The sequence below is a fragment of the Aethalodelphis obliquidens genome, unplaced genomic scaffold (assembly GCF_003676395.1).
Source record: "Aethalodelphis obliquidens isolate GAN/ISIS:26980383/991018 unplaced genomic scaffold, ASM367639v1 scaffold37, whole genome shotgun sequence".
Lineage (NCBI taxonomy): Eukaryota > Metazoa > Chordata > Mammalia > Artiodactyla > Delphinidae > Aethalodelphis > Aethalodelphis obliquidens.
Window position 1 is genome coordinate 9137899 of NW_020837981.1, and position 18658 is coordinate 9156556.

At 38.5% G+C, this 18658-nt stretch overlaps 1 protein-coding gene and 1 non-coding gene across 3 annotated transcripts in view; both read right to left on the reverse strand.

Annotated features, from left to right (window-relative positions):
• LRMDA (leucine rich melanocyte differentiation associated) overlaps window positions 1–18658 on the reverse strand; it is a 1115615-nt gene that overhangs the window by 389713 nt on the left and 707244 nt on the right. The gene's annotated exons all lie outside the window — the stretch shown is intronic.
• LOC113632686 (U4 spliceosomal RNA) lies at window positions 1389–1526 on the reverse strand. The gene has a single exon (XR_003437924.1). It is a non-coding gene; the product is annotated as a U4 spliceosomal RNA (small nuclear RNA).

Below are 18658 nucleotides of genomic sequence, written 5' to 3' on the forward strand. Positions count from 1 at the left end.
ATGACCTGCAATTTGTAAGAGACCAGAATCAATCGAACAAATGGTTCAAAGTCTATAGCCCAACTCCCTGATTATTTTACCTTACAGCTTCCTCTCTGAATATCCCCAGGCACAGGTTATAGCAAACTTCATTGGAAAAATTGTCCTTGTCCAGAGGTGAGGCTGTAACATGGCTTTCAACTGGAAGCATTATTTTTCCATTATGAGATGACTAAAAATTTGTGGGGTTTTGTTGTTGTTAGTTGTTCCAGTGACTGTGGAGCACTATTTACAGTCAGTGGACAGGAATGGGAGGCTAACCCTCTTACAATGCATGGGCCAGCCTCACTCACTGGAGAATTGTCCCACCAGAAATGACAAGAGTTTCTTCTCTTATTACAAACCATTTGTTGAGTGTCTACCAGTTCTATTAGTCAAACTGGGCTACAATCTTTTTTCACTAACTTCTAAAACCTTGAGCACTTGAACTTGACCAAACCTTGAGCTTGCTTACTTTCAAGACCCATGAGCCAAGAGGACTTTCTGGCTAAGACTAGATCTCCACAGACGATACACAGAGGTTAAACCATCCTTGCTTCTGAGTCTCCTCAGATGATTGCTGAGGAAAACTCCAATGAAGGCATCCTTCTTCCTCAGAAATGCTAATCTAGAGCCTCAGGTATTTAATCATCAGTCCTAATACCAGTTTCCTATCTGCTCTAATGGAAGGACTGTTCCAACAGTGGGATAAAGAAGAGAACCTCCAACGGGACAAGCAGCAGGAAAAGCCATTTCCATCGGTGAGGGGAAGAACACTTCAGGGGCTCCAAAGACTGTGGCTGAAAGAGGATTAAAGAAATTCCTCTCACAGAATGAATGGATTCAGACATAAATGTCAATACTTCCTTGAGCCGAATTATTCTGGGAACTGAAAACAGTGAGGAATGGCTAGTTGTAGCAACAAGATCTAGTTTTATGCCAAAGAATCATATCAGCAACAGATTTTATCCAATTGCAGTACCTGGACCAAATTTTTCTGACAATAATTTTAGGATTACTATGGTGCAGGCTGGAGGGAGCTACTCTAAGGAATGGGAGATGGGTTATCAATAGTTCTTAACTTCCCATATAATGCGGCTTCTGTGATACGTTTTATTTTCCCCTTTTTGTATTTCTTTCTTTCCTCCCTACCTTGTCATTCACAATTCATAAAACACCTCTATCATGAATGCCTTTATAATTTCAGGTTTTTTCTACATTATGTCTTGACTCCAAGAAGAAACAGTGAATCTCGTGGAATGCATAGAATTCCAAAACCAATGTTATAAACTAAGATCTAAATTTAAGAATGTGAAGCAGAAGAATGTGGGGATGAAGGATATGGAAATAGATCTGGTCACTTTACACTGAATTTTTTTTTATTGAATGAAAAATGCTTTAAATTCTATAGTGCTTTACAATTTTCCAAAGTTTCTGATTAAGCTGATTAGCAATAATCATGCCTCGGATAAACCTCATTGGCTATGATACTGCCACTGTGCAAAGCTACAATAAATTTTTTTAGTAAAACATCATTACAGTAAGAGATACATAGGTGAATATTTTTCTGTGCCTTAATAATTGTCTTTTATCCTTTCCTAAAGGAATTTCTGATGTTGTTTTTCCATTTTCAGTCCAAATAAATGTGTAAAAAAACCGAAACTGCCAAATATAATCGTCAAGTTCACCAAGTTCCAGAACAATGATTACATTTGAACAAAGTTGTTCAAAACACTAAAGAAGGAAGGAAGGCAAGGAAGCTGAAGACAGCCAATGCCTAGCTCGGGAAACCGAAGTCACGAGGATTTCAGCACATAATTCTACCCGTAGGCACATCTTCTGTACAGGCACCAAAACATGGTCTCCTAATCGACACGGGAAACCCAGCATGACCCAGATGGGTTCCCAGTAATGTGGTACATGAACTCCCTAACCAGATTTTTTCTGGAGCACAAACTATTTTGAGGTGGTTCAGGAAATGGATGTGGTTTGGTGAGAAACTATATAATTCAAAATCCTGTGGCTAAAAAGTCAGCAAAATTTTGTGGAAGAAGAGAGAGACATTTGAGCACGTTTCAGCTCGGTATTTAATTTATAATTCATAAAGCAGGTGGATTATTCCTGAGGTCAAAAAACTTTTCCTTAAGTTTTTTCTATCTACCCTAAATAGGTACCCTTTCAAATTAGGTCCTCTATTTTCCTGCAATCTGTGGTGCTAATTTTAAAAATATAAAATAACAAAACAAAAAAGTACTGTGTTACCTACAAGGAAGGTCACAGAGCCTCGTTCCCTGAATATTCTAGCCAGGGATCAGCAAAACTTTTCTGTAAAGGGCCAGAGAGTAAATACCTGAGGCTTTCTGGGCCACACATTGTCTTCACCACATGTTCTTCTTTTCTATTTTTTTAAACAATCTTAAAAAAATATAAAAACCATTCTTAGCTCAGATGTACAAAAACAGGCCACTAGTCATATCTGGCCCATGGGCTTTAGTTTGCTGACCCCTATTCGAGATAAACAGGTGGACAGACTGTCTTTGTGGACACTACTCATTGGAGAGTAAAACAGATACCCACCCTACCCTCCCTGCCAACTCTACAAGTTGATGAAATTGACAAAAATAAATCTGTAAAATTTTCAAACAGATTTTAAATCATCAAATCATTAGCAGACATTTCAATATCTGACAAAAGATAAATCTTAGTAAAGACAAAGAGTCTCTGTATTCAGTCTCCTACACTGCAAACTCACCTTGTGACCTAAAGCAAATTCCTTACCTCTGATTTCTCATTACAAAAAAAATTAGATATTTGCATTAAGTGATCTCTAGAGAAACACCCAGCCTTGGTTCTCTGAGATTCCATGAATGGCCCTAGAAAGCTCTAGAGGGATTTTTAAGGAAATGCCCCAGTGATCTTTACTGCATTAAGAAAAACTCATCGGGATGACTGTCACCCTATTTGATAGTCTCCAGAAAAGCGAATGGTCCTCATTTTGCCTTGACTAAATCTCCCATCACAGAAGATGGCATTCCCATGGCTTTAGCTAAATGTATAGTCATTTACATAACAAAACAGAGACAATGGGTTCATGAGAGTAATCCTCAGAAATAAAACATATGGGCTTTTCAGTGGTTATCGTAAGGAGGAATCAGACACTTTGGCCCGGGAATCAAAATCATGAGAATCTCTTATGATTCCAGAACTTCTTTAACACTACTATATTTCTTATTTTTGTGATCCCCAAAGCTATTAACAGTAAAGTCAATTAAAACACATCTTTCTGGGCTTCCCTGGTGGTGCAGTGGTTGAGAATCTGCCTGCTAATGCAGGGGACACGGGTTCGAGCCCTGGTCTGGGAGGATCCCACATGTCGCAGAGCAACTAGGTCCGTGAGCCACAACTACTGAGCCTGCACGTCTGGAGCCTGTGCTCCGCAACAAGAGAGGCTGCCATAGTGAGAGGCCCACGCACCGCGATGAAGAGTGGCCCCCGCTTGCCACTAGAGAAAGCCCTCGCACAGAAACGATGACCCAACACAGCAAAAATAAATAAATGAATAAACTCCTACCCCCAACATCTTAAAAAAAAAAAAAACACACATCTTTCTGATCTTTACTTTTATACCATTATGATTTCTCAAACTAGCGATAGACTGGGTTAAGCCAGGTATGCGTCTTATGGAAAGATGTCTTCTAGATACTAATTGTGCAGTATGCTTCATGAGCAGTATCATTTTCTTCAACTTGAAAAAAAATGTTTCTGTTTCTCTCCAATCAGTACGACACAGTCAATGGTAAAAGCACACACTTTCATTGATTTATCAGACATACATTTAGAATTGAACCCAACTGGCTGGGACTCACATTAAGTAGGGTTAATAAGATATTTCCCATCCTGCCTATTCAGAAACCCTTGGTCCTGCTCAGATTTCTCTACTCACTCAAGCTCCCTAAAGATAAATGAGCCTTATCCACAGAAAGGAAATAGGCTATTTATCTGACATCGCATTATTTACTGACATTAAAAATGATAATATCCATCAACAAGCAGCTAAACCCCAAGCGAGAACAAAGCTACAACTGTCTTTCTTTGATATAGTTACAAGGAGATGCTGACTGAGCTGCCATTTATGTTCCAATAATGTCACTACTGTTACAAGAAACTCACAGTTTGTTATTAACATAATTTCCCATGTGTTTATTTGGGACTGGGGAACTGTCTTTTGGCCTTTTCTGAACTTTCTCATAAAACTAAAACCTGGAATTACAATGACAGAACTATGAACATATTTGCTTTGGGGGAAAGTTTTTCATTTTAAAAATACATTATCCTTCCCTTTCATTTTCTTATGTTTAACAAAAGTACCGTTACCTATAATCCTCATAACAACCCAGCAAGCCAGATATTATTATCTGCATTTTCTACATAAGTATCTTGAGGCTCAAAGAGGTTTGTTAAATAAACTGCCCAAATTCACAGGGCTAGTGAATGGTGGGTCCAGATTGGAACCCATGGGTTTGTCTGACGCTGCTGGTGATCCTGCCCCTTCTCTTTCTACCTCTTTTCCCTCTCCCTCCCTCCTTCCCTCCTTCCATTCTTTCCCTCCCTTTTTTCCTCCCTCCCTGCCCCCATCCATCCATCCACTTACCTACCTACCTACCTACATATCTATCTACCTTCCTAAACAAACAACTTGTCCTTATAAAAGGCTGTTTCTTGAAATCATCATCCCACAACAATTTAGTTCTATCCCAAAGTACACACCACAACACTGAGTACCTCAACAAAGCTTAAGGACACATAAGCAACACACACAGGACTGACAAACATTCTGGGTTATTAACTTCAACTTAAGAAAACCCACATGTGATTGACTGACAGGAATGACCTGTCAGCTGGGGTTATTTAGAAGTAAAGTCAAAGAAACAGTGAGCCAAGACTGTACACGTTGTTATCGAAGAATATTTTTACGCCCTAAAAAAAGTAAGCTCTCTGAATCTTGAACTAAAACTCAGCTGCTATTTAAAAACAGAGAGTGCTGGAATCTGATTTTCCTCCCGTGGCCTTCACTGAGAGGCACTGGCAACAGCAAGGGCTCTTGAGTTAAATCTTCTAAGGCACCAACTCTGGTCCTATCTCATTCCCCTTCATCTTCCTCTGTCCCGTTAAAAGGTGTAAAGCAATTATACTCCAATAAAGATGTTAAAAAATAAATAAAAATAGAGAAAATATAAAATAAACTTTATATGCGTCATTCTATCTTCAGAATCCTGTGAAGAGATTATCATTACCACCAATTTATTGATGATGAAACTATAGTTTCACTTGGTCAAAGTTGTTTCAATTGCAAATGATGTAACTGTAATTGAAAGAAAAATGTTTATGGTTGTAAAGACAGTGATCTTTTTACTGTACTACTAAACGTTATACATATGATCTCCAGAACTTTGTACGTGAAATGGCAATATATATGAGCAAGAATATTTACTGTACCCTTTTTGTGATAAAATATGTAGACGAAAAAACTAAATGTCTATCAATAAAGTATTTCTAATTAAAGTACAGATGTTCATGAGATTGTATAATGTTATCAAAATGTAAGGTGGGTCGATATGGACCTAAACAGATATTTAGTGACAAAGGGAATTACAGATGACTGTGTAAAATAAGAAAGTATCTGTTAAATATATCTGTCTGTTATAATGATGGACACATGTCATTATACATTTGTCTAAACTCATAGCATATACAACAGTGAACTCTAATGTAAACTGTGGACTTTGGGGTACCAGGGAACTTTCTATAACTTCTGCTCAATTTTTCTGTGAACCTAACACTGCTCTAAAATATAAAGTCTTTAAAAAAAAAAAAAAAGATAAGGCAAGAAGGACAGGTGGACACTTACAGACCCCTGGCCTCATCAGCACCCTCCCTGTCAATCATCATTTGTTGCATGTATTTTAGTTTGATGATCTTGGACTGTGTCTTTCTAATACCAGAACAGCCTGGTAGGAAAAGAAAATATGTAATATGACAATTTATTGGCCAAGATTACTCCAAGCAACTGATTTCACAAGTTTTGTTTGTTTGTTTCCCAAAGCTGTCCAAACTGATGACACCATAGGCATTTCTGATGCGTAGAAAGAAGCCTGGTGTCAGCATATGACCGGCATTCTCATTTCTGACTGGCAAACAGTTGCTGGCTCCCCAGCTACATTCTGATCAGGATGAATTACAGATATAATTCAAAATCAAGAAAACTGCTCAAGTATAACACATGAGGCTTCTGCCAAAGTTGAAAATCATTAGTTGGACATGAACATGGCTGAGCACACAGCTCTGTTTTGAACTCTTTTATTTCTGTATTATTGCTCATTCACTTCAAGAGAAATACATGAGGCAGAGAGACAAGATCTCCTTCCCTTTTCATGTTTCTCCAATTTATCTTCCTTGGCATAATAAATTTCTCAAGCCAAAGAGTGGAGAGTGTTGTCTTGTTTCCCTCTGTTTTTTCCATTATCTCAGTTATCTCTCATTTATTTTTTTAGCCTTTTCTCTTATCACAACAGTTTCTCAGGACATCATAAAGTTGGAATGAGGAACCTCCCACCCCTCCGTGGTTGCCTACAGACATTTCAGGCCCCACACACTCAGTCACGTGGCTTTGTTACTGTGGCATGTTTGGAAAGAAGAAGAAATCCCAGATATTCCTCAACTAGACCTGATGGCTCAACTTTGAATTACTTTTGATATATAAACATCACTCTCTGTGTGAAACTTTCTCTAGCAACAATATCATTTTCCATAAAACCTGCTTAGGTACCCTTGCTTATTCTGAATAATCAAGGGAGTCCAACTATTTATGCTCTCAGTGGGATGCATTATGAAGAAAAGTACTGGTTCTAGAACCTAGTTTTGTTTTTAAGGCTGATATTTAAAACTTTTTATTTGGGGCATTTCCAAAAAAATTTGTATTCGTAAGTATAGGGACTATAGTATAATGAACCTGCAAGTATCCATAAGTGAACACACAGCTAATCTTATTTCCACTATACCCACCTCCATCCATTTGCTTTTCTCTCAAGCAGATTTCTTTTTAACAAATCCCAGATATCATACAATTTCTTCCATATATATGGCTAGGTATCTCTAAGAGATACGGACTTCTAAATTTTAGACATATAACCACAACATCATTATGACACCTATAAAAGTTACAATTTCTGATATCAAATATTTAGTCAGTGTTCAAACTTCCCTGATAATCTCAGAAAATTTTTAACATTTGTTTTATTCAAAGTAGGGCCCAAACACTGTCCACACAGCCAGCACAATTCTTGATGTCAGTTTCTTCATGTGAAAATAAGAATGTTAGATGGTTATTTTAGTTTTAGCATAAAGGGTTTAAAATATATTTTTCCAAATTAAAATATAAAGTACAGAAATTAATTTTTAAAGTTTTCACCATGTATGCTTATCCAGAAACAAGATTATTGTTTTGATAATAAATGGCATGATACTTATATATTTCCTATTTACCATGTGACTTTAAGATCTCTTCCCACTGATCCATTTTAACTTCTGTCTAGAATTCCACCTCATGAATAGACTGCATCTTATCTAATCCCCTATTAATGGACATCTGTTTTGTTTCCAATTTTCCACAGAACAGTGTTATATAATGGACATCCTTATAAATGTCACCTTATGCATATATGCAAGATTCTTTAGGACATACAGCTGTGTGTGGGAATTGCTGGATTACTGGGAGTAATAACATTTTTAATGTACATCTAATGGCAGTAGATGAGATTTCAACACAATCTTCAAGGTTTCTTGCAGCTTTGATACTCAATGAGTATCACTGAATCTATTTTTTAAAACGGTTGCATCCTTAGTAATATTAATGGTGGTGACGTGTTACTGATTTTGCCATTTCTAATGATGTCTTCTATTACTTCTTAGTAGCACTACCTCTTTAAAAAATAATATCAGCTTTCATTTTGCAAGACCCTGAGCTAAGGACTCAAGCTAAAAAACACAGGACCATGTACTTCCTGGCCTTAAATTTGGAGAAGTATATAGAACAGACACCTAAAAATATACATAATGATTGAAGGTGGTTTACAGAAAGTCATGACTAGAGTCTAGACCTACCATTAGTCTGTAGGAAGGGAGAGGACACCAGGGCCTGGTTTAGAAGGCTTTCTTTATACAAGAAATAAAGAAGTTTAGCAGGAAGAAGTGGGAAAGGTCTTCAGCTCACTTTGATTCAGGAAGGGAACAACCTGTTTTGTCCATATAAGATAAATGAAATGCATAACTATGAGTTCCCAACACCCATGAGCTTGCTGCAAGCTACTGGGGCCCAAAGAGATGCCCTCCAGGGCTTCTGAGCCCTTAGAGAAGGCTGGTTGCTGTGCTTTCTGGGAGGAACAACTCCGACAAGAAGTTAAAAGGCCCCATTGACCTAAGCATGATAACACTGACACTTTCAATCAGCCAGAGGCTGTCAGGTTTAGCCATTTACGTTGTATAAATCCACTTTTCCTGACTATGTTTGAGTTACTTTCCTCCAGCGCAGATGGAGAAAGTGATTTTTTTTTCCCCCTCTTAAAGGAAGTCTTCCCAGATGAATCACATCCAACACTAATCACTCTTTTAAGAACACAGTTCTATATCAGACTCGGCTTACGATTATCCTTACATTGCTATAATTGGACAGTTTAGCTACATTATAAGGTATCTGAGCAGAGACATTTCCTATTTCAGTGCATTCCAGGACTCCATAATTGACAGCTTTGTTCCTGTTCATACCTAGAGGCTGAAAAATACTTGCTAAACGAAACAGTCAGAATAGACTAGGAAATCCCAAAATCTGAGCACCACAGCATAAAAAAACCAGTATCATCTGTGGGTCTGAGTGACTGTCCAGGGCAGCTGTCTAGTAATCCAGTAACTTTGATGTTGTGACTACACCACAGCAAAACACAAGGTGTCCTCCAAGATGACCTCAGCTGGGAAGAAGAGTAACTGAAAAGTTGCACAGGATCTTTTCACACCTCAGCTCAGAAAAGAAAAGAAAACAAAACAGATATTGGTGAATACAGGTAGTGTCTACTATACTAATATATTTCTTCTGTAATGTAGCTTTCAGGTAAGTGGGAAGTCTGCCCTTAGGCAGAATAAGCAACTGATGATCCCTCCTCTTAGGTGGTAGAAGCACCTCTTCTGATAGCCCTTAGGGAGAAGAGATGAGAGATTTAAGACATGTCCATTCCATCCTATATTTCAGGTTACCGATGGAAAACTATGAGCACCCCACAGTGATACATCCCTTAAATATGAGTTCATGACTCTCTGGAGAACCCAGTCCATGTTCTTTTCCTTAAAGATCACCAAAGACTTGGACCTGGTGATCTTGATCAAGGGTAATTTATTTCCATATTGTCTTCTTTTGACTTAGCTTTTCTCATTTATTTAACAAAATATTATTCAGAACAACTTCTCTAGTAAGAGAAATGCCAGGTTTTAGATGATAGGTGAAGTCAAGTGAATAAGTTCTAGCAAACGGACTTAGAGCAGAAGAATTTTATATATCTCCTAGGCAATACCCTTAAAGGGGATGAACATGCTACTCTCTCCTTCTTTTCCCATCTTTTCTGACTGGAATACAGCTGTAGGGAGGTACTCTTCTTCACCACAAAGACTGTAAGTACAGTACATGAATAAACCTGAAGGAACTGGGCCCCTGCCATGGTAGAACCACTGTATCAGTTCTGCCTTGCTATGTCTGGACCATACTGTAAGAGAGAAATGAAGTTTTATTTGGCTGATACTGAAAATATATCCTAATTAACCCAGTGTTTCAGAAGCTTTCAGGCACCAGGTTCTTTAAGATAAAAAAGAAGCCTTGGGCTTCCCTGGTGGCCCAGTGGTTGAGAGTCCGCTTGCCGATGCAGGGGACAGGGGTTCGTGCCCTGGTCCGGGAAGATCCCACATGCTGCAGAGCGGCTGGGCCTGTGAGCCATGGCCACTGAGCCTGCGTGTCCGGAGCCTGTGCTCCACAACCGGAGAGGCCACAACAGTGAGAGGCCCGCGTACTGCAAAAAAAAAAAAAAGAATGCCTACTCTCTAGTCTTTTAAACATATAGTGCTGGGACAACTGGATATCCACATGCAAAAGAATGAATTTGACCCCCAATGCACACCATATACAAAACTTAACTCAAAATGGATCAAAGACTTAAATATAAGAGCTAAAACTACAAAACTTTTAGAAGGACACATAGGCATAAGTCTTTATGACCTTGGATTAGGCAATGGTTTCTTGGATATGACACCAAAAGCACAAAGAAGGAAAGAAAAAATTGATAAACTGGATGGCAACAAAATTAAAAACTTTTACAAAAAGGATACTATCAAGAAAGTACAAATACAACCTCTAGAATGGCGGAAAATTTTTGCAAATCATATATTTCATAAAGGTTTAATATCCAGAATATATGAAGAACTCATAACTCAACAGCAAAAATATAAATAATTCAATTTAAAAATGTGCAAAGGATTTGAATAGTTATCTAAATACTATATACAATGACCAATAAGCAAATGAAAAGATAATATCATTAGTCATTAGAGAAATAAAAATAAAAACCAAAATGAGTTTAAGAAATGAAAAGTAACAAGTATTGGCAAGGATGTGGAGAAACTGAAACTCTCATACATTGCTAGTGGGAATATAAAATGGTGCTGCCTCTGTGGAAAATAATTTTGCAGTTCCTCAAAAAAGTGGACATAGAGTTAACATATAACACAGAAATTCATTCTTAAGTGTATACCCAAGAGAATGGAAAACATATCCATACAAAAACTTACACAAAAATATTCATAGCAGCATTATTTTTTAATAGCCAAAAAGTGGAAATAACCAAAATGTCCATCAACTGAATTATGGCTAAACAAATATGGTATATCCATACAATGGAATATTATTTAGCCATAAAAAGTAATAAAGTTCTGATTCATGATAAAACATGGATAAACCTTGAAAACATTATGCTAAGTGAAAGAAGTGTGACACAAAAGGATAAATACTGTATGATTCCATCTTTGTTAAATGCCTAGAAAAGGCAAATTGATAGAGACAGAAAGCAGATTATAAGTTGTCAGGGTCTGAAGGAAGGGGGAAATTGGGGAGTGAATGCAAATGGTTATGGGGTTGCTTTTTGGGATAATGTAAATTTTCTAGAATTGAATAGTGGTGATAGTTATACAAACTTGTAATTATACTAAAAGCCAAAGAATTTGACACTTTAAAATAGTGACCTTTATGTTATAAGAATTTTTTTGTGAATTATATCTCAAAAAAACTAAAAACAAAATGCCCCTCTCTTACCACTACTACATTGCACTGGAGGCCCTATACAGTGTGATAATACAAGAAAAAGAAAACTATAAGGAATTGAAAGGAAGAAACAAACCTCTAATTTTTTGATAAATAACTATCTACTCAGAAAACAAATAAAAGTTCAGTTAGGATATTGTATATTAAGATCAACACAAAAGTCAATTGATTTTTTTATACATCAGCAAGAAACAAAAAAAAATGCAGTTCAAAGTATACAGTTTACAACATCAACAAAATGTAAGTACTTAAAGAAAAACTAATTATAGGAATGTTTATAGCAGCATTGTTCATAATAGCCAAAAAATGGAAACAACCCAAGTATCAACTGATGAATGAACAAAATACAAGTTCCATACAATGGAATATTATTTAGTCATGAAAAATCATGAAGTACTGATATATGACACAATATGGATAAACCCTGAAAACATGTGATATGAAAGAAGCTAGTCACAAAAGACCAAATATTTATATGAAATGTCCAGAATAGGCAAATCCATAGAGACAGAAAGGAGATTAGTATGCATCAGCTGCTGGCAGGAAGAAGAATGAGAAGAGACTGCTAATGGGTACAAGGTTTCCTACTGGGGTGATAAAAATGTTCTAAAATTAGATAGTGATGATGGTTATACAAGTCTGTGAATATAAATGTCATCAAGTTGTACATTTTTTTAAAAATCTACATAAATACAGATACATTCTGAATTTATAGATGGGACGATTCAATTCTTCCCAGTTTGATCTATACATTATGTGTAGTTCCAATGAAAACTCCAATAGGATTTTTAGTGAAATATAAGTTGGTTCTGAATTTTACATGAAAGAACAAAGGGCCAGAAAAAGGCAAGTTACTCCTAGAGAAGAAGAAAGTAGAGGAATTCACCCTAACATATATAAAGACATTATAAAGCTACTGTAATGAAGGAACCCTCCTATACTTTCAGTGGGCATGTAAATGGGCACAGCCACTATGGAGAACAGTATGGAGGCTCCTTAAAAAACTAAAACTAGAGCTACCGTATAATCCTGCAATCCCATTCCTGGGCATATATCCAGGGAAAACTCTAATTCAAAAAGACACATGCACCCCAATGTTCATAGCAGCACTATTTACAACAGCCAAGACATGAAAGCAACCTAAATGTCCATCATCAGATGAATGGATAAAGAAGATGTGGTATATATATACAATGGAATAGAAAAAGAATGAAATAATGCCATTTGCAGCAACATGGATGGACCTAGAGATGATCATATTAAGTGAAGTAAGTCAGACTAATACCATATACAGTTATATGTAGAATCTAAAAAAATTATACAAATTAACTTATTTATAGAACAGAAATTGACCTACAGACATAGAAAACAAACTTATGATTACCCAAGGGGACAGTGGGGGAGTGCGGGAGAGATAAATTAGGAGTTTGGGATTAACATATACAGGCTACTATATATATAATATATATAATAGGTAAACAACAAGGACCTACTGTACAGCACAGGGACCTATACTCAATATCTCGTAATAACCTATAATGGAAAAGAATCTGAAAAAGAAAAAAAATATATATATATGGATAACTGAATCACTTTGCCGTACACTCGAAACTAACACAACATTGCAAATGAACTCTACTTCAATCAAAAAAAAAAAAAAGACTGTATGACTTGGTTCAGCAATAGAAACCAGACCAATGACAGAATAAAGAAGTCAAAAACAGATCCACTTATGTATGGAAACTACAGATACCACAAAGAAGGCACCACATCTCAGTGACAAAGAACCATCTAATAGATGTCTTAGAAATAAGCAACTGTCCACATGGAAAAATAATGTGTAGGTAAAGGACAGGCTGGGGGAGAGTACAGAGTGGACATTCTAGAAATAAAGCCAAAGGATCTGAGTCTATCCAAAAGTCAAGTTAAGACTTGCGGATCCTCTGTAACAGTGACAGAGGGTGGAACACAGAGGACCAGCTCTAGGATAGTGGGCAATGCTAATGTCATGAAGACAGGGTTGATCAGACAGAGGGTGAATGTTGGATCCTTGTGCCTGTGATTACAGAAGGCTAACTGATTACTTTCCTGGAAAAAAAGGTCTTTCCAACCATTCACTCATTTGTTCATTCACTGAGTCACACAACAAATATTTACCAGGCTCCTGGTACATGCCAGGCACTATTCTAAGTGCTAAGGATACAGAGGCTTACATTCTTCCAGTAGTCAAACAGACAAGAAATACATACATAAATAAAATTATTGCAAATAATGGCCATGGAAAAAATAAAACTGGGTAATGGGATAGAAGGCGATTGGGGATGGTTGTGGGCTTAGGGGATTACTTTAGAAAAGGTGGTCAGCGAAAATCTCTCTGAGAAAGTGAGAGTAACAAACCCTTGTGCCCTTGTAACAAACTGAAATAACTGCAACTAAAAAGTCGGTTCCATAAAATGTCTAATAGCAAAGGAAAATCAGAGTCAGCCTGGAAGATGTAAACGTTATTTGAAGCTGACAAACAAGGTCTTCAAACCACGGGAAACATAAACTGAAAGGTTGGAGTTGCTTGTGTGGCCTGCATCTTGAAGGTGCCCTCCCTGCTTGGCCCCGATAAGGTCTGGAGGCCCCACTGGGCTGTAGAGAGGTGTACACGGCACACCTGAATCCGGCTGCCCGGCCGAGCTTTAATAGAGCGCCTCTATTAATTATCTGAGTGATGGCATTGCTTCTCTGGACTCACAGCTAAATAAAGCCACCCCAGTTGCTTGGCCATAAGCTCTTAAAGGTGAACACAAAACTGTGTCTCAGTGGATGCAGCATTTGGCGCTGATCGAAGAGTTTCAACGTCATTTCGCAGTTAATAATTAGCTCTGCCTTGGTCCCCACAAAGGGTGCCACCAAAACAAAAGGGGGAGTTGAGTGTGTTCGCTACACTTGCCACTGGTATAAATAGGCAAAGGGATGATTAATGAATGAGGGGGGAATTAAACACAACAGTGAACAAAGACAAAGGCCCACAGCTCGGCTGTCCACGAACCGAGACAAGCTGTATCCAGAGGGAGGCTGCAGAGAACGACACACACACATACAAATCCGTTTAATGGACAGGTTTTGAAGACTTCATTTCACCTTGCGTTATGACAGCTGTAGTATTTTATTCACATCCTGACGTGTTAAGAGGCCAGGGTCAGCTGAGGTAGAGACATGTATTCTTGGGGGGAGTCACTGGAGAGGTGGAGGGGCCACATTTCTGTGTGGGCGACAGAGGGAAAACAGAGAAGGCCCAAACACACAAACCATCACCCTTCAGGCCCCCTTTGTGAGGGGAGCCAGAGCCAACGTTCTAAAGCGTTGTTTGGATGACACACAAAGCAGAGGAGGCACCAACACAAATGTCGCCGCTGCAGTCGTTGGACAGGGCCCGCCCGCACCTCAAAGTGGCCATATTATAGACTGGGCCGGGACTCAGGATGGGCTGAGAAAGCTCTGCTCAAAGGCATCTAGTATGAAGGGTAGAGAGCTGGGAGGCTGGCTCTCGGCCATGATTTGCAGGCTCAGGAGAGGTCGCTGCTGGTTGGCAGCCTTTCTGCACATTTTATTCCAGTTAGTTCCTAGAGAATGCTGCCCTCCGAGGAAGCAGCGGTAACCCCTTGTGTTTGACCAGCTTGATGCTGAGGGTCTGGGTAGAGAAGAGCCCGGGAGAGTAGCAACTGGCCAAACCCTAGGGAGTCCTGGTTGGCTTTCTAGGTACATCTCTACTTCTCTATACAACCATTCTTCTCCCTTTTAGGGCTTCCTCACATCAGCCAGGTGTCCATTCTCACAGGCTTGCTTTCCAACCAGGTGTTTGAAGGGAAAGGATCTGATCAATTAATCCCTGTGGAAAATTTAGGTGATAATGAGCTTAAAGGTTCTCCCCACCCCCTCCAGGGACATTTGCATTTTAATACAGGACTAACCAACCCACAGGCCTGTAAGAACTATAGCAATGAAATAGTCATTGTGGAATTTTCTGTTCTGAGGCAGCCCAGAAGGGAGATGTTTACGGGCTCCATGAACTTCCTGGCCTCCCCGTAGTCACATCGTGTCCACACACCATGTAGACCTCTGCAAAAATTTGTAGGCTTTTATTTCACCTTTTCTCTGCCTATGTCACTCAGGTGTTGGAAAGATCACAGGAGAAAATGGACGTTAAATGCTTTAAAGATAAACACCTGGGGCTTCCCTGGTGGCGCAGTGGTTGAGAGTCCGCCTGCCGATGCAGGGGACACGGGTTCGTGCCCGAGTCCGGGAGGATCCCACATGCCGCGGAGCAGCTGGGCCCGTGAGCCATGGCCGCTGAGCCTGCGTGTCCGGAGCCTGTGCTCCACAACGGGAGAGGCCACAACAGTGAGAGGCCCGTGTACAGCAAAAAAAACAAAAACCAAAAAAAAGATAAACACCTGAATCAATATGCTAGCTATGATTTACTGGAGGCTGAAAACTTAGACCAGAACATATCCTTAGTGATCCACACCCTCCCTTAACAGATGAGGAAATGGAAACACCAAAAAAAATGGTGTCTTCATCTGAATCACTCAGTGAATCACTGACAGGGCCAGGATCATGTGATGAGTCTCCTGCTTCAAGGCCAAGGCGCTTTCTATTGCATTATAAGAATGACTTTTCTTCTGTCCTCAGAGCATATCCTAATCAATCATATCTTGACCGCGAAATTGCAAATGGTCCTTTACAAAAAAAAAAACAAAAAAAATATATAGCTTTAAAGTGAGCTACTAAGCAAAGGAAATGTAGAATAGCAGTTCTGGAAAAGTCACCTAAGTACTCAGGGAAGTTCAAATCAAGACTCTAGGAGATAACATGTTACACCCACTTAATTGTTAGGAGATAAGAAGTCTGACAGTAGAAAGTGTCGGAGAAGGGGAGTATCCATAGAATCTCTCCTATCTTTTGCTGGTGGGAGTGTAAAACTGAAACAACTGGGGAGAGAATGATTTGGAATTCTTTAGTAAAGTTGAAGGTATGCAAACCCAAAGGCTCAGCAATCTATTTCAAGAGAAACTCTAGTTCATGTGCACCAGGAGATGCATGTAGCACTGTTCAAAAAATGCAATAATTCTTGAAACAACAGAGCAGTCTTATTCTGGAAAATAACCTGTTATATAGTTTAATATGATGGAATATTATAAAGTATTGAAAATGAACAAATGGTAGCTACAAGCATCAACCTAAGTTTTATACCACAATGTTGAGTTAAAAAAGCAAATCCTAGAAAAAAAATCCTGTATGACATCCTTTTTTTTAAAAATAAAAATGTAAAATAGCCAATAGTAAACAATACATTATTTAGGTACATAAATGTGTGCGTGCTAAAAAGCTTCTTTAAATGGAAGGGCATATTAAATACAAAATTCAAGATAATGATGATCTTGAAGAAGACCACGTAGAAAAGCATAGGTTATTATTCACTCTCTAGCTCTTAGGTTGATTCATTCTTAAATTATTAAAAATATGTAAATGCACACATATAGTAAAAAATGTCACGAATGGGCCAATTGATGATAGTGTATCATAAACCAAGAGTTAAGATTAATTCAATTCCATGTACCTGAGATCCATTACAGAAAAAAAACAAAAAAAAACAAAACCATCTACATTAGGAGAAAGCCAGCTCCTGAAGCAGAAAAAGATGTCTCCCAGTACCGACCTTCAAGTCAAAACTTCCCATCAGTCTAGGGGGATAGAAAAGCCATAGACAGAGAGAGGCTGAAAAGCTGAGGTAAAGGTTTCTCCTGAAACTTGTCCAACTGGGGAAGCTGTATGACTTGGGAGTAGAATCTAGGGAAGCGGAGAACACACCGGTGCATCAGTGATTCAAACAAGTGATTGCAGTGGAAGTTAAGACACACAAAGGCACTGAAGCTTCAGGCAAAGCAATAGGTTTAAATGAGACAGAAAAGAACCAGGGGAACAGATACACTGAAGTCAAGTTGGTGGCCAAAAGTGAAAACCAAAGGGGCAAGTAAAACCCTGAAGTTTGCAAGCCTTCCAAGGAACCCCACACTGGGGCTGAGGGACAAAAGGGCTCACAGACTGGATAGAGTTCCACTTCCAGAGACATTCATGACAGGACTATAATCTCTAATCTGGGTCACCTTTCTAATTTAATAAGATCTCATTAATTTGAACAAAACTAATTTGAAATAGCTAGAATAATCAGGCTGGAATGAAACTGATCTTTTGACTATGAAAACAGTGTTTACTCAACAAATTAATAGCATGAGACACATCAGGTGGGGAATACTTAACCTGTTTAGGAGAACAAACCTGACATACGTATCTACATCCATCTGTTCTATAATAATTAGTATGTTAATTACAGATGATCTTTAACTAGTCATTAAAAGAGATCCTCAACCTGAGGGCCACTAGTTGATATTACTAGGTGTATTTCAAAGTAGTAAAACTGTGCTTTGAAAATAATCTTTTCTAGTAATTCACTGCTGGGTGGATTTGCTCAGATCAGAACAGATCTTAAACCCAAATCTCAGAAACCATGAAAAAAGTCCTCTCTTTTCTGGAAGATGACCTAAATGGAATTTAAAAATTGACTTCCGTCGTCCCACTTTCCAAACAATTTGAACTGGAGAGGGCCTTCATCCCCAGAGATGTCCCTCCTCAACACTCATGCAGAGGGATTTGAAATCCTCTGACTGTTCTGCATGACCCGATGTGCTCTAAGGAAATGCTAACCTGCGTTTTCATCTCAGTGACTGTTAGCAGGACAACGCCCATACTTCCAGTTTGACACAGCAGTCAGGTCTCATTGCATTCCCTGAGGGTGTGTCTACTCCTCTCAACTAAGATAAACACCATCACTGCTCAAAAATAAGTTCAAAAGAAATAGTCAAGTTCTCCATCAGTATCAAGTTTTAAAAGTGCAGATGTAGAAACTGAACCACAAAAGAAGGTAAAATTATTTTAAAAGTAGGAGAGGGAGGGTCAGAGGGGATACACAACGTTTTTATAAGAACTAGATAAACCGTCACATATATCAACACAAGTAGGTTGGAACATGTTGCACTGGAAATGATTGACTAGTTTCTGTCAATGGACGTAAAAAAAATATGGCTACCAAATCACAAAGTTAGTTTATGCAGAATATTTGAATCCACAGTGCATGAGCACGTATGTGTATACGTGAAGAGGAAGGTGGTAAATTAAACAGGG